Consider the following 12878-nt stretch of genomic DNA (forward strand, 5'->3'; position numbering starts at 1 on the left):
TGATCTTCCTCACTCCACTTTTTCATCATTAAATTCAACCTGCTTTCGCTGAGCTTAAGTATCTGTGTATACTAGTTAAAGGCTGTTGTAAATCTTAATTATTGAAAGATAATTCAAACTGAAGTTGGAACCAAGAGGAACTGTACATCACTGAAACACTTACCATTTTAGCAGCCTGTACTCCTTAGGCACAGTCTGTTTTCTGTCTTAATTTCTTCTGGCAAGGAACTACATATCTTCTATATACACTCACTAGTCCCTTAGTGTTACTGCAATAAAGCCGTGCTTGCTGAAACCCTCAGGCTGTTTCTCTCCTCTTTTCTTCTACTCTTACAACTCTTCTGTTCCTCTCATCTCACCTCCAGCTCCAGTCAGGCAGCCAAACAAGTAGCTATACAACAATAAGCCTTATGTTTGTATGCAGTTGGCGATTTTAGCTCACAAGTCTGTATGTGCCAAGTGAAGCTGAACATGCATGTACTGTGGCCCAACACAAACCTGACTGAGGCATGCAAGGGGCACAGAAATTATGATAATTCTTGTATTGCTTTTGCTTGGCTCCTCCCTTTTCTCTTAGAAATGCTAAAGAAAATACTTAGCTAATGGTCATTTCATAAGCAAATCCAAGCTGGGATTTTTCCTCCCTTCAGTACATGCAGTTGGCCATGGAGGAGGGAGGTAAAAAGGTTGGTCTGCCAGAATTTCTGCCTCACTGGTTCATTTAGGAGAGTGGGTCAGATAGTGGGGACTTGGCAGCTGCAGCGTTGCCAGCAATCTCGTTTAGTGCTACGGTATTGAGAGCAGGCAACTGGAAGGCAGAGTTGGAAACCTCCCTGCCTGCTGTTCGGGGGAGGTAGGCTCATTTGCCAGTCAATGGGATCTCATCAGGCCTTTAGCTGCAGCAAGACAGAAAAGCGTGAGTGTTTACAATATTAGGAATGTGTGGAGTGAGACGCAGGGTCTAACATTTGGAGTCTAGGTTATACCTGCCTCCCCTTCACTTAGACTTTCTTTTACAGTCCCCCCAAAAGCAGTGTTAACCTTGCCCAGGCCAGCAGTGCTTTAGCACCCATCCCCTCTCCTTGGGGCTGCCTGTGCAGCAGGCAGTGAGCGGCGCTGGGATGGCAGTGCCATAACAGCAGCCCTGCACGGGCACACCAGCACCGGACAGCTTCTGTTAGCAAACTGCTTCTGAGCATCGCTGCCCCACGCCCTGTCCTGACAAAGGGTAACAAAGATGTAAATTACATTGGCATTAAAGTACTAAACCATGTTTCATTGACATCAGAGTTCTCTATTAAGAACTGTCGTCATCTTTATCTGTATGTTACTGCTGTCTTCAGCGTGAGTCAGGCTTTCCCTGTGTCCCTTTAAGCTCTCCCTGTCACCAGAACTCCCGCTCCCTTGACAGAGGCTTCAGCTCAGCATTGCACGCGTCTGATCTCCAGCTGGGGGGCTCTGCAGTTTGGGATGACATCTCTCATCCCCCAGCCCTGCTTCCCCTCCTGCAGCACTCAAAGCAGCTGCAGCTGGCAGCCTTGTCTTTCATCTTGTCTTTCAAGCCCCTTTCTTGGGCGTTTCAGCAGGGACATGTTTTCTCTGGCCAGTCCTGTTTCCCTCTTGCCATTCAAGGCATGGCTGTGTTTTGCCACCAGTCCCTTTGAGAAGTGGAAGGAAAAGGCAGCTGCCAAACCTTCAGCCCTGCACCTGGAAGGAGGAGGACATTAAGAAACAAAAAATAGCTGGCAACAGCATCCTACCATCCCCTCAGCCATCCTCTACTGGCTGACACTGACAGATAGCAGCCCTACCTGAGAAAGGATACAGGGGATCCTTTGAGGATGGGGAAATTTTTAATCATTTGTGACAGTTTGGGACTAATCCCTGAGCCCAGTTCTGATTTCTCTACCAAAGCAGGGTCCGAGCTGGAGGAGGAAGGTGGCAGCATCCTGCCCCCTCTGCCAAGGCACCCTGCAAGGAACAGATCGCAGCACCCGGTGAGCCCTGTCCTTCAGACCATGCGGCAAAGGACAAAGCTAGAGATGAAGCCATGAGTTTCTCTCCAAACTCTTTGTAAAGAGAAAGAGGAAAGGAGTTCCCTCTCCTCCCTAGCGTGGGCCACCCACCCGAATCCAGATGAGAGCAGAGTGGATATCAAAATGACAGGCTCTTTGAAACTGTACTTGTGAGGTCTGCGGCTGCCCTAGATAAACCCTGCCTGCCTCGCTCTGCGCCGTCTGGCGAAACTTCAGAAAAGAGGAGCAGGAATCTTTGAGCTGCACCAGGTATAACCGCGCTGCAAGGCCAAGCTGTCCCCAAGGGCCACCATGCCCCGGTGATCTGGTAGCAGCCCCCAAACAGCTTTTGCAGGTTCTTCTGCAGCAGGAAAGAGAAGTGTGGGGGCATGCTGCACTCAACGGCTCACACAGAGATCCCCAACCCTGCTCCAAGAGGAAATGTATTAAATTAGGGGCCACTATCCCTCTGAAATATAATTTCTGCCAACCTAATTAATGAAAGCTTAATCAGCAGATTGGTTAATCATAAACTTATTAAATAACTAATTGAGCTCTAAGGCTGTTTGTCAAGTTTCCAGACAATCGCAATCTCGCTAAGGGAGAGATCAGGTCAGTAATCCTGTTAAGGGAGGAGGTTTGCTGTGCGGGACGGCTCTCTGGCTGAGCCGCTGCCGATCCAAGTACCCAGGACTGGGGCTGATAAATTGAATAGCAGGAAGAGGCACCCTGGGCTGTGCATATCCTGTTCTCCCATAGAGATTCATAGTAAACAGGCAATTCATCTAGTGAAACAATGCCTGAAAGTCCTCTTCTGGGGAGCAGAGTATTTGGAGGGTGACATGCTAAGTTAGTAACACTCTTTCTTTCCTTTTTCCAGGGAAGAAAACAGTAGGAGGCAGAGCAGGGATTTCTCAAAGCATGGTGGGGTGAGGAGTATGCATTCATTCAGCGTGTTAACCAGCCTGGTTGCCTTTCTCCATCTGCTTTCATTTTATTAGATAGGAAGTAGGGAATTTTGTTTGAAATGCATAGGGTTGTAGAAACCCAATGCAGCAGATGATAAACCAGAATGGATCAAATATATGACATTTTGCTGCTAAATCAAAGCCAGAAACATGGCTGGGACTGTCAGTTGCAGTCCAGTCCTGGGAACAAGAAAAGTCCAAGGGTCCTTTCCAAGCAGGATGCTGGAGTCAGCAAGCTGCAAGTCCCTTCCAAGCTCATGTGCTGCCTGTGGCATTAGCACTTCTGTCCTTATTTGTTTTGGCTACTAGACGAGAACTCAACAAGTCGTTCCAAACAGTGGTATCTGCCAGCCAGTGAAAGCTTTCCCAATTACAACATATTAAAAATAAACTAAATCTGTAGTTTATATAGGCTATAAAACACGTGCTGTCTGCCATAGACCATTTAGTGTGTATTTTAGACTCATGCAAGCATGGACATTTGTCTAAGTGTTTATGCAGTTCAAGCCTACTTATATCAGACTCTGTTCAAGTGTTTTTTATACAAATATACACTATATGATGATTCCTGTGTAACTGAAGGCTGTAAGTATTCAGCTAAGCAAGTTTGTACTGTTACTCTCCTAAATACACATCCCACTTACTACATGCATCAGTGACCTTAATGCTTCTTCACAGAACATCAGGACCTGTAACAAATGTGATGTGGGTACTAATATTAACTCTGTTTATCTGGTAGATTACGCCTTTAGCATAAGTGATGCTTTAAATGAAGAGAGCTATTTAAATGAAGAGAGTTAAATTGCACTTAACAGACTCCTTTCTTTTTCTTTTTTTTTATTTTTTTTTTGTCTGCTACACCATACAGCAGGGTCAAGCACATGGCTTTCACTTAAACCTGTGTTCAGTTGACTAGAAATGATGAGGGGGCATTTGCAGAAGTTCTTTCCAGGTGAAATAACTTAATTGTCTCTGTCCCTTTAAAATATGTTAAGCGAGAGAGTAGCTCAGTTTTATGGATTATATTTTGTAGAGTCCAGTTTATAAACTGAAACTTTTTAGCTGGGCTTGTCAGGATGCAAACACTTCTCCAGATATCTAACTTTGTTCTTTTGGCTAGCAGGAAAAATATTCTTTGAAAAGTACATGAAAATACTAAATAAATCCCTTCATAAAAAATACATTTAAATAAAACTGATGCTGTTTATATATTGCAGTTTTGACAGTGATAAATGAAATCTTTGTATGCAGTATTTTGCAGCCATTAGGAATAAAAGTCTCAATCCTTAAAAATTAAGTGAAAAAGCACAGGCTGAATCACAACAAAATGCCCTTGTGAGCTGAGAGCGGCGACAATAGATGCCTTTGAAATCAGTACAGAAAGATGTTCAAAGATGAAGAGAGATGAATTGCTGCCTGCTGCTACATGGTTGCAACCTGTCTAAATAAAATGGCTGCAGAGACAGCTCAGGCAGCGGAGTCGGAGCCAGGAATCCCGGTTCTCTGCTCCCCTGCTGCCACAGATGCTCTACGTGGCTTTAAGGTAAGCCAGTTAAATAGTTTCTCCCAGCAGTAAAATACAGTTTACTGTTTCACAAAGATGATTCGTGATTATGTCGTGCCATGAAGAGGTAAAATTTTCTGTGTCAAATTAGTAATTTTTTTCCCTAAAGTGTACAGCCATAAGGTTTTATTTGCTAAATGGCTAACTGCACTGGATGCCCTGCTTTCCTATGCGTCAAAGCCCAATAGTGGATATAAACAGAGTTCTTGTTCCTTCCTATAATCACATGAGGGTCAGATAAATGAGGTTTGGGGCTGGGGTAGTGTGGCTCACTACCCCAGGGGACATCCTGCTGGAACATAAAGCCACTTTTGGAAATGCTTCTGGTAAGTAGATGATAGCTTTGGTCAGGACTGGAGTACTCATTTACCTGTCCTCCTCTGTGCTAAGGAATAGCGTGGCGCTTTGGTTTGATGTATGCTTTCTGAAGGGAAATGCAAAAAGTAACATCAGCCAGGCCATCAGAAACCTCTCTGTAACTTGTGCAGGCAGTGCTCTAGGTGAGCGCTGCCCCAGAATGAGCCCTGCGTTGCTGTGCATGCAATGCACCGACTACTTGTTGTTGCATCTCCTGTACAAGAAGTTAAGACCTGCATCATCGAATAAGAGATGCAAACATCATCTTTGTACTCCCTAGGTCATTTGCCAGTTCTTTGTCTGGTCAGGCCTTCTTGGGAGCTGAAAGGAGCTTAAAACCACTCAAAGCCCATTGGTGTTTGTGCCAGCTCTCAGCCATGCCAAAGGGACAGAGCAGCAGCCAGATCAACAAAACATAAGGAAATGCAGCTACTTGGATGTTTAAAACCTGGTCCAAAAGGGATCTTGGAAGACAGATTTATACGCCTGCTTTTGCTAGCCAGTTCTCACAATTAGATGTAGTTCACTAATTTCCCCAAGTTTGGCTGGGTCAGCAAAAATAACGTACCTCAGCTAAAAATACTGTGTCTTGCCCAAGTTGGTAGTTGAATGGCAGCTATCTGACCCATGCTTATCTGAACAGTCTTTTCTGAAGCTGGGTGAAACAATCCTGATTCAGATGGCCTGTCCTGAATAATCAACGCTGATGCCCAGTGCGTATCAGCTTAAAACCATATTCCCTGTATTCAGAGCAGGGGGTTGGCCACAGACAGATCCTTTTTGTTTCTGCTACCCCTGTTCAGTAAAAATCGCTTTTCTTTTGCCTTCCTTTGCGATGCAGGGAGGCACAGCCATCAGCTGCGCTAATGCCACCCACGTGGTCGCACTTACACTCTCCGAATGTCCCCAGGGAGCACAGCCCTTACCGGGATGAGCGTGGCTCCAGCACACAGCTTTCTTATACCTCCCTTTCTATACAGCCTGCAGGCAAAGCCCCTATTGATGTACGTACCCTGAAATCTCTCCAAGAAGTGACACAGCCCTCACTGACAAATACTCTCTGTCAGAGGTGAAAGGTGGTGAAGGTTTCAGTGGTAACTAGATGCATGCTAATGACCCTGAGCTAAATGATGCAAGGGAGCTGAAATCAGGACTTGGACTTGAAGTGGAAATTGTAGTCAGCACTTCGTTCTTTCTCCCTCCGTTTGCTCACGACTCTGTTCATCATTCAGCGGGATCTGAACAGACAGATTAGTTTTATTTTCTGTGTAATTTAAATTCTCAGCTTACTTGAGAAGGTAGAATTCATCAGGGAATCACTACAGTCCTCAGCCTCTGAAACAGTTCAGCTGACCATGGGGGACAGAGAGGCAAATAATCCCAAAATCTCATCTCGTAGACCTTGAAGATGGAAAAATACAACTCTATCACACTGGATTAATTTCTCTTTGTCTTCCCACTGCAGCAAATCCCATGGACCCACACTGCACTGTACCCATAGCAGGAAGCTCCCTCTCCTCCTGGTCAGGCAGGTTAACAAGCAATTGAGTTAGCGAGGTTCAGCCAGTGGCTCTCAGCAAAGGGACAGGAGCAGTCAGCATCTGCGTGCTTCCAACCCATAGTGCAAAGGAAGCAAATCAGCCTCGTCTGCCACGGAATGGCATTTGTGCCGATCAGGCTGCCTCAGTTGAGCGGGATGCATGTAGTCAAGCGCGCGGCAGTGAGAGGCAATGGCATCCTAAACCACTCTCCACCCACCGCTGTCTGACCATAGCCAGAGTCACTCACTATCTTGGGACAAATGGGAACCGTGGATTTGGGGGGGTCTGACCCTCCAAATAGCTCTTCAGCATAGTACAGAGTGATGTTCACCAAATTCCTGGGTTGTCTGCTTTGCCTGATATCGCAAAAGGAGCAGTTCTGCAGGAGACTGAAGCATATAGCTACTTTTGCCATTTCTGGTTTCGGGCAGAGTGAAGGCAAAACCAATGCCCCCCTACATAGCAACATGTACCAAAGAAGCTGCTCAGCATTTCATCTTTAAAAAACAGGAAAACATTATTAAATCTGGTTATGATTTCGTTTAAACACTGAAACCAGAGGAGTAATTGTAAGGATTTATTCATGTCTGATTTTTAACTCCATTCTGCTTCACATGCTCCGTTACTATTTTCCCTCATCATAAAGCAGCTAGACACATCCAGCCAGCTGAACAGGTAACCATTTTAAATTCCACTAAGTAATACAGCTATGCTTGAAAGCATTCATTAGGGTTGTAGCTGTTCCCAGTGGTAGGGGGAGAATTCAGCCCCTCTCAACTTAGACACGACTTTCTCTAACGGAGGTTCCCCGTGGGAGTGTGCTTCATTTGTGAGCATGCAGTGATTTGCTCATCTTCTGACACATCCTAAATCAGGCAGGTGAAAGCACACCAGGGCAGGAACGATTTGCTGAGTGCTTAGCATGCTGGGGCACCATCTTATTGAGGACCTTTGCGTGCAGCTATAATACAAGACTACTGCCAGACAGGGCTGGGCCAGTTATGGTCCTAATTGTGTCTGCAGCATGCATTTCCTTTGCTCCTTTATACTTAGGTGTTATTTCTGCCTTACTGAAAGCTCCGTCGGCTTCTTTGGCTGTTGTTTTGTCACCAGTAGAGCTTACCTTGAAGCAGCACTTGCAGCAGATGCTGAATGGCTCAGAGTCAGCGAGTGGACCAGGCTAGTGTAAGGTTAGCACAAAGGTAGCAGCTTGCTCATTGAGCAGATTCATCTTCTTTCTTTTAAGTGATTTTAACGTCATAAGGGGACAAAGCCCCTAAAGATGAAGTGACAAGGTGGACAAGAAAGGAGGGGCGAGATGTGATGTGATTGGCAGGTCCAGACGAAAGGCTCTCCTGCATGCTGTTCAGAGCAGTATAGTGGTGTCAAAAGGATCCTGGACCCCCTCCTCACATACACACACACATGCACGCACACATGTGCCGCTCCATGTGTTGCTCTTCTGACACAATGTCCAGGATTAGCTTAAGTGGTGCAGCCAAATTCCCCAGTGCATCAGGCTGACAGCACAGCTGTCTGTGTTCTCCAAGCTGTCTGCTGAAACAGAAGCTAATGGTGCTTTTCTCCACTCAAGCATGGAGCCAGGTAGAGTACCTGTGGTGGGTTGACCCTGGCTGGACGCCAGGTGCCCACCAAAGCCGCTCTATCACTCCCCTCCTCAGCTGGACAGTGGAGAGAAAATACAACAAAAGGCTCAGGGGTCGAGATAAGGACAGGGAGATCATTCAGCAATTATCGTCACGGACAAAACAGACTCGACTTGAGAAAATTAGTTTAACTTATTACCAATCAAATCAGAGTAGGATAGTGAGAAATAAAACCAAATCTTAAAAACACCTTCCCCCCACCCCTCCCTTCTTCCCAAGCTCAATTTCACTCCCGATTTTCTCTACCTCCTCCCCGCAAGCAGCGCAGAGGGACGGGGAATGGGGGTTGTGGTCCGTTCATCACACATTGTCTCTGCTGCTCCTTCCTCCTCAGGGGGAGGACTCCTCACCCTCTTCCCCTGCTCCAGCGTGGTGTCCCTCCCACAGGAGACAGTCCTCCAGGAACTTCTTCAATGTGGGTCCTTCCCATGGGCTGCAGTTCTTCACAAACTGCTCCAGCGTGGGTCCCCCATGGGGTCACAAGTCCTGCCAGCAAACCTGTTCCAGCATGCGCTCCTCTCCCCACAGGTCCTGCCGGGAGCCTGCCCAGCGCGGGCTTCCCACGGGATCTCAGCCTCCTTCGGACATCCACCTGCTCTGACATGGGGTCCTCCATGGGCTGCAGGTGGATATCTGCTCCACTCTGGACCTCCATGGGCTGCAGGGGCACAGCCTGCCTCACCATGGTCTTCACCACAGGCTGCAGGGCAATGTCTGCTCCGGGACCTGGAGCACCTCCTCCCTCTTCTTCTTCACTGACCTTGGTGTCTGCGGAGTTGTCCTCTCACATATTCTCATTCCTCTCTCCGGTTGCCGTTGCTGTTGCACAGTAACTTTTTCCCCTTCTTATCCCAGAGGCGCTACCACCGTCGCTGATGGGCTCGGCCTTGGCCAGCGGCGGGTCCGTCTTGGAGCCGGATGGCATTGGCTTTATTGGACATGGGGGAAGCTTGTACCAGCTTCTCACAGAAGTCACCCCTGTAGCCCACCCGCTACCAAAACCTCGCCACGCAAACGCAATACATTACCCAACAGAGCAACCCTGCTAATGAACAGAAAGGATCTTCAGACTCCTAATTGAGCATACTTCTCAATGTCAAAGGCACATGCAGGCTGCTTCATGCCCTCCCAACCTCCTCTGCTCAATCCTGCTGCTTCAAGGAAATGTCTGTCTGGAAAATTAGTGAAAAGCCAGCAGGAACCTGGATTTGGTTAAAGCTGTCTATCCACCAAGAGACTGGTATTGCTAATGATTGCCTGTTGGCTCTGCAAGCCATTCACACCTGTACTCACAGTGTCCTCAGTCACCCATAACCGTTTCATGGGAAGGGGGGTGGCAAACCATGAGTGTATTTCCCTAGGTGCAATGGTAAAAAGTAGAACAGCAAAATGAATGCTAAACAACTTATTTCAAATACTTGCAAATGCCATGGAAAGAGCATCATTGGAGCTCTGCGGTTATACTGCTCTTTTACTGGCAGTAATTAGTGATTTCTCTGAAGTAGCTGGAGAGCAACCTTCTTTCATTCTGGCTTCCCCATCTCCAAGTCTCTGTCCTTCACCTTGTATCTCTGCTGTATTAGCTTTTCATTGATCATCCAACAGCAAACTCACCAGACATGAAATAACCAGTGGCTGGAAATCAGTCTTCTGTTTTTTTCATTTGTTCTTGTATGTCCCATTTTCTCTGTATTTGGCAGGAGTGCCTGTTAACCCTTCCTCATTCTTCTGGTGCCCAAGAGTTGCCCAGAATTAGGCAGTTTTGTAGGATCAGCATCAATTTTCCATCCAGCTTCATTGCCTTCCTGGAAGTTCATTGCACGTACTGGAACGCTGCAGGCAGTCACTGACGTGGAAACCCTTTTCATAGCCAGGACCAGAAACTTCCAAGTGCTGAGGACCAGCTATGCCTATCCCCTCTGGTGGGACCATGCCCTCAATGTCTCAAGCTAAGCAGCAGCCTTGAGACTGGGGGAGACGTGGGAACACAGGTCTTATCTAAGTCCAATGGGGAATTCTTGACTACCATATCAGAGAGTCTGGCATGACTCGGAAGGAAGGAGCATCTTACCTTTTCATTCCCTGAGAATTGCCCACGTGCATAGTTGCCAGGTTTCACACAAAGGTTAACACAGTTGGGTCAGTGGAGGATTGTGATCTTAGGATTCATGCTCATGTGGGTGTAGCATCAGCCAATATGGGGCAGACTTTAAAGAAAAATGCCATTTACTTATCAAGGCTAGGTTGTGGTTCCTTCTCTCACCTTGTCTTTACTGTGCTGGTTATGTGTCTGATCACAGATTCTATGAGAACTACTTGAATTTGTGAACTTACAGCGTTTTGTTAAAGTAACATCTTCAGAAGTGCCTGAATCAGTCACATTTCTAAAAAGAACTCAGTTACTTAGAGTTTGGGAACCTGGCCTTCAACAAACATCTGGGGGCGAAAACCAGATGAGCTGGAAGCCAGGGAAAGAGCTCACTACCTAGAAACAGGGTTCACAAACTCCACCTGCTACACCAGGAGGAAGCACCATGCAGAAAACGGGTACTGAAAACCTCCTTCCCCCATTCTGATGGACCTGATGGTTGGTGTGTGAGGCTGGAATTTATAGCCCAGAATTACTGCAAGAGATTGGCACCCAAAAGCTCCTTTGGGTGATGGTGGAAGTAGCAGTAGTTCATAGTACTTGTAAAGCTCAGTTACTAGGTTTCCTTGCCTCAAAGCCTGACGTGACTCATGCACATCTCCACCAGCTTCCAGGAGCTTGTCCTAACACACCAGGACTGAGTAGGCCTCCCATTCCCCCTGGAAGCCATTGCATTTTGGCCACCAGGGACTCGGGATTAATAGCATCCAAAAGGGAGACAAACTGTTGATTAAGAAATTTGGCTGGGGACACAGGCATGGATGTTCCTACCACACTTACATTGCATTGGGATTGTTCACTTCAAGCCACTAAGTAAGTGAAAGAAGGAAAGAAAATAGGAAATCTTGTGTCGTTCAGACCCACACGTTGCAATAGGACTCAGTAATAGCATAGAAATAGTCATGGAGAGACCTACTGGAGGAAAAAGACGCTTAGGGGAAGTCCAGATTCATCAGCCGAATGAGAAATCTCAGTTGGAGAAGAGCATTAGTGCTTGTACCGAGCAATCGTACAAATCGATAGAAAGCAGAGAGCACCGGTCCATTTAAAAGGCTCGGGCAGGCCTTAACTGCCTTGACAGAAAATGAAACCTGTAACCTTGTTTCTGATACAGGTGCCCTTTGTGAATTATACAGCCTCTTAAAGCATTGACAGCTTGTCTCAGTGCTGTGTGTTTGTGGTCAGCGCTGGAGCTTCTGGTGTAGATGGGTGGAAGTTGGGTTGCATTTAGGGTTGTAAACATTTGCCTCCGTAAAACCCCACTTTATCCCTCGGTCTGAATAGCAAAATTCACGTGACTTGCAAAATACCAGCCTTTTATTCTGGAGACAGAGATAACCAATGCATTTGTAAGTTCCTGAGAAATTACTCTGATTTAAGGTTTTGATTTCGATCCTGTATCAGTCTCTTTGTTGCTCGTGCCACAGAGTTATTAATCCAATCCTTTTCCTGCCAAGTTCAATGAGCTGTTCAATTCACCTCTGCTGTCAGCAGGAGCAGGGCCGGGCATACTTTGTAGGAGTATGTACTCTTCTATGCAGATTCATCAGCCACGCTCATCATCGTGATCTCTAGGCATCTCTGCTGCTTATTTGTCCCTCAGAAAAGGCAGCCTTGGACATGTGTCCCGCTGCCCTTACCTGTGTGGAAGGGACAGAGTTGGCCCACCTTGCACTAGGACACCCTGGTAGGCATGCCGCTTTTCCACGACAAGTGAGAAGAGCTGCTTTTCTCTCCAAGGGGGGTGAAATCTGCAAAAGAAAAAATATATCAACACATTTCACACACCACAGGGGAAGCAGAAGCAAAATGAATTCACTATTCAGGTTCCCCAGCCAGCAGTCTGGTAAACCCCTATTATTCAGACATGCCACAAAAATAGTTCCCAACATTTTCTCACACTCTGGAGAATGTTTTTAACCTGTCCCTTTCCTGCCTTACTGGCCCCAAGCTCGGCTTTCCCTACAAGCCTTGCCTGGCATTGCAGGATGAGACTGGGGCAGTTAGCTCAACTTTTGCAGCTAATTACTAACTCAACGCAACTGATTTCCCACAAGAAATAAGGAAGGACTTTGAATCAGAAAACTGAATATCAGTTTTTATGAAAACCCATCATCCATGGGCTCCTATCCCTGCTGGAGGCAGGGCTGTATTAATACAGCACAGACATTGCACACCTGCAGAAGGATTAGCTTAGCTGAATTCTAGTTGTGATCCTGTGGTGAGAAGTTATTAAGAGAAATAGTCCTTCCTAAAGAAGCGGCTAATTTAAATCCCCTCTTGCACTGAATACATAAAGAAAGCTTAATGTACTGTCCACGTTTTAAGGTGCATTTCAGCAGGAAGTAGAACATGCTCTGAAAATTTAAGCAAACAATATGCTGTTTAAAAATACAGCTGCAAAATGTTTCACTTTTTTTTTTAAATAAAGAAAGGAAGCTCCCAAGAATCAATGTGAGATAAAAGAGAAAGACACACGGGGGACATCACAGATTGCCAGGAGGAGAAGCAGGGAAGGCAGCAACACTTTCTGCTGTAGGGTGAGTTGCCATCTGGGGAAACAGTAACAGCTCGAGCCTGGTGTCAAGCTAGGCTGGACTAGCACTAAATGATGGTG

At 46.5% G+C, this 12878-nt stretch overlaps 1 protein-coding gene across 7 annotated transcripts in view; it reads left to right on the plus strand.

Moving 5' to 3' along the window:
- FAM219A (family with sequence similarity 219 member A) overlaps positions 1–12878 on the plus strand; it is a 107877-nt gene that overhangs the window by 78612 nt on the left and 16387 nt on the right. The gene's annotated exons all lie outside the window — the stretch shown is intronic.

Source organism: Calonectris borealis, chromosome Z (genome assembly GCF_964195595.1).
Source record: "Calonectris borealis chromosome Z, bCalBor7.hap1.2, whole genome shotgun sequence".
NCBI lineage: Eukaryota > Metazoa > Chordata > Aves > Procellariiformes > Procellariidae > Calonectris > Calonectris borealis.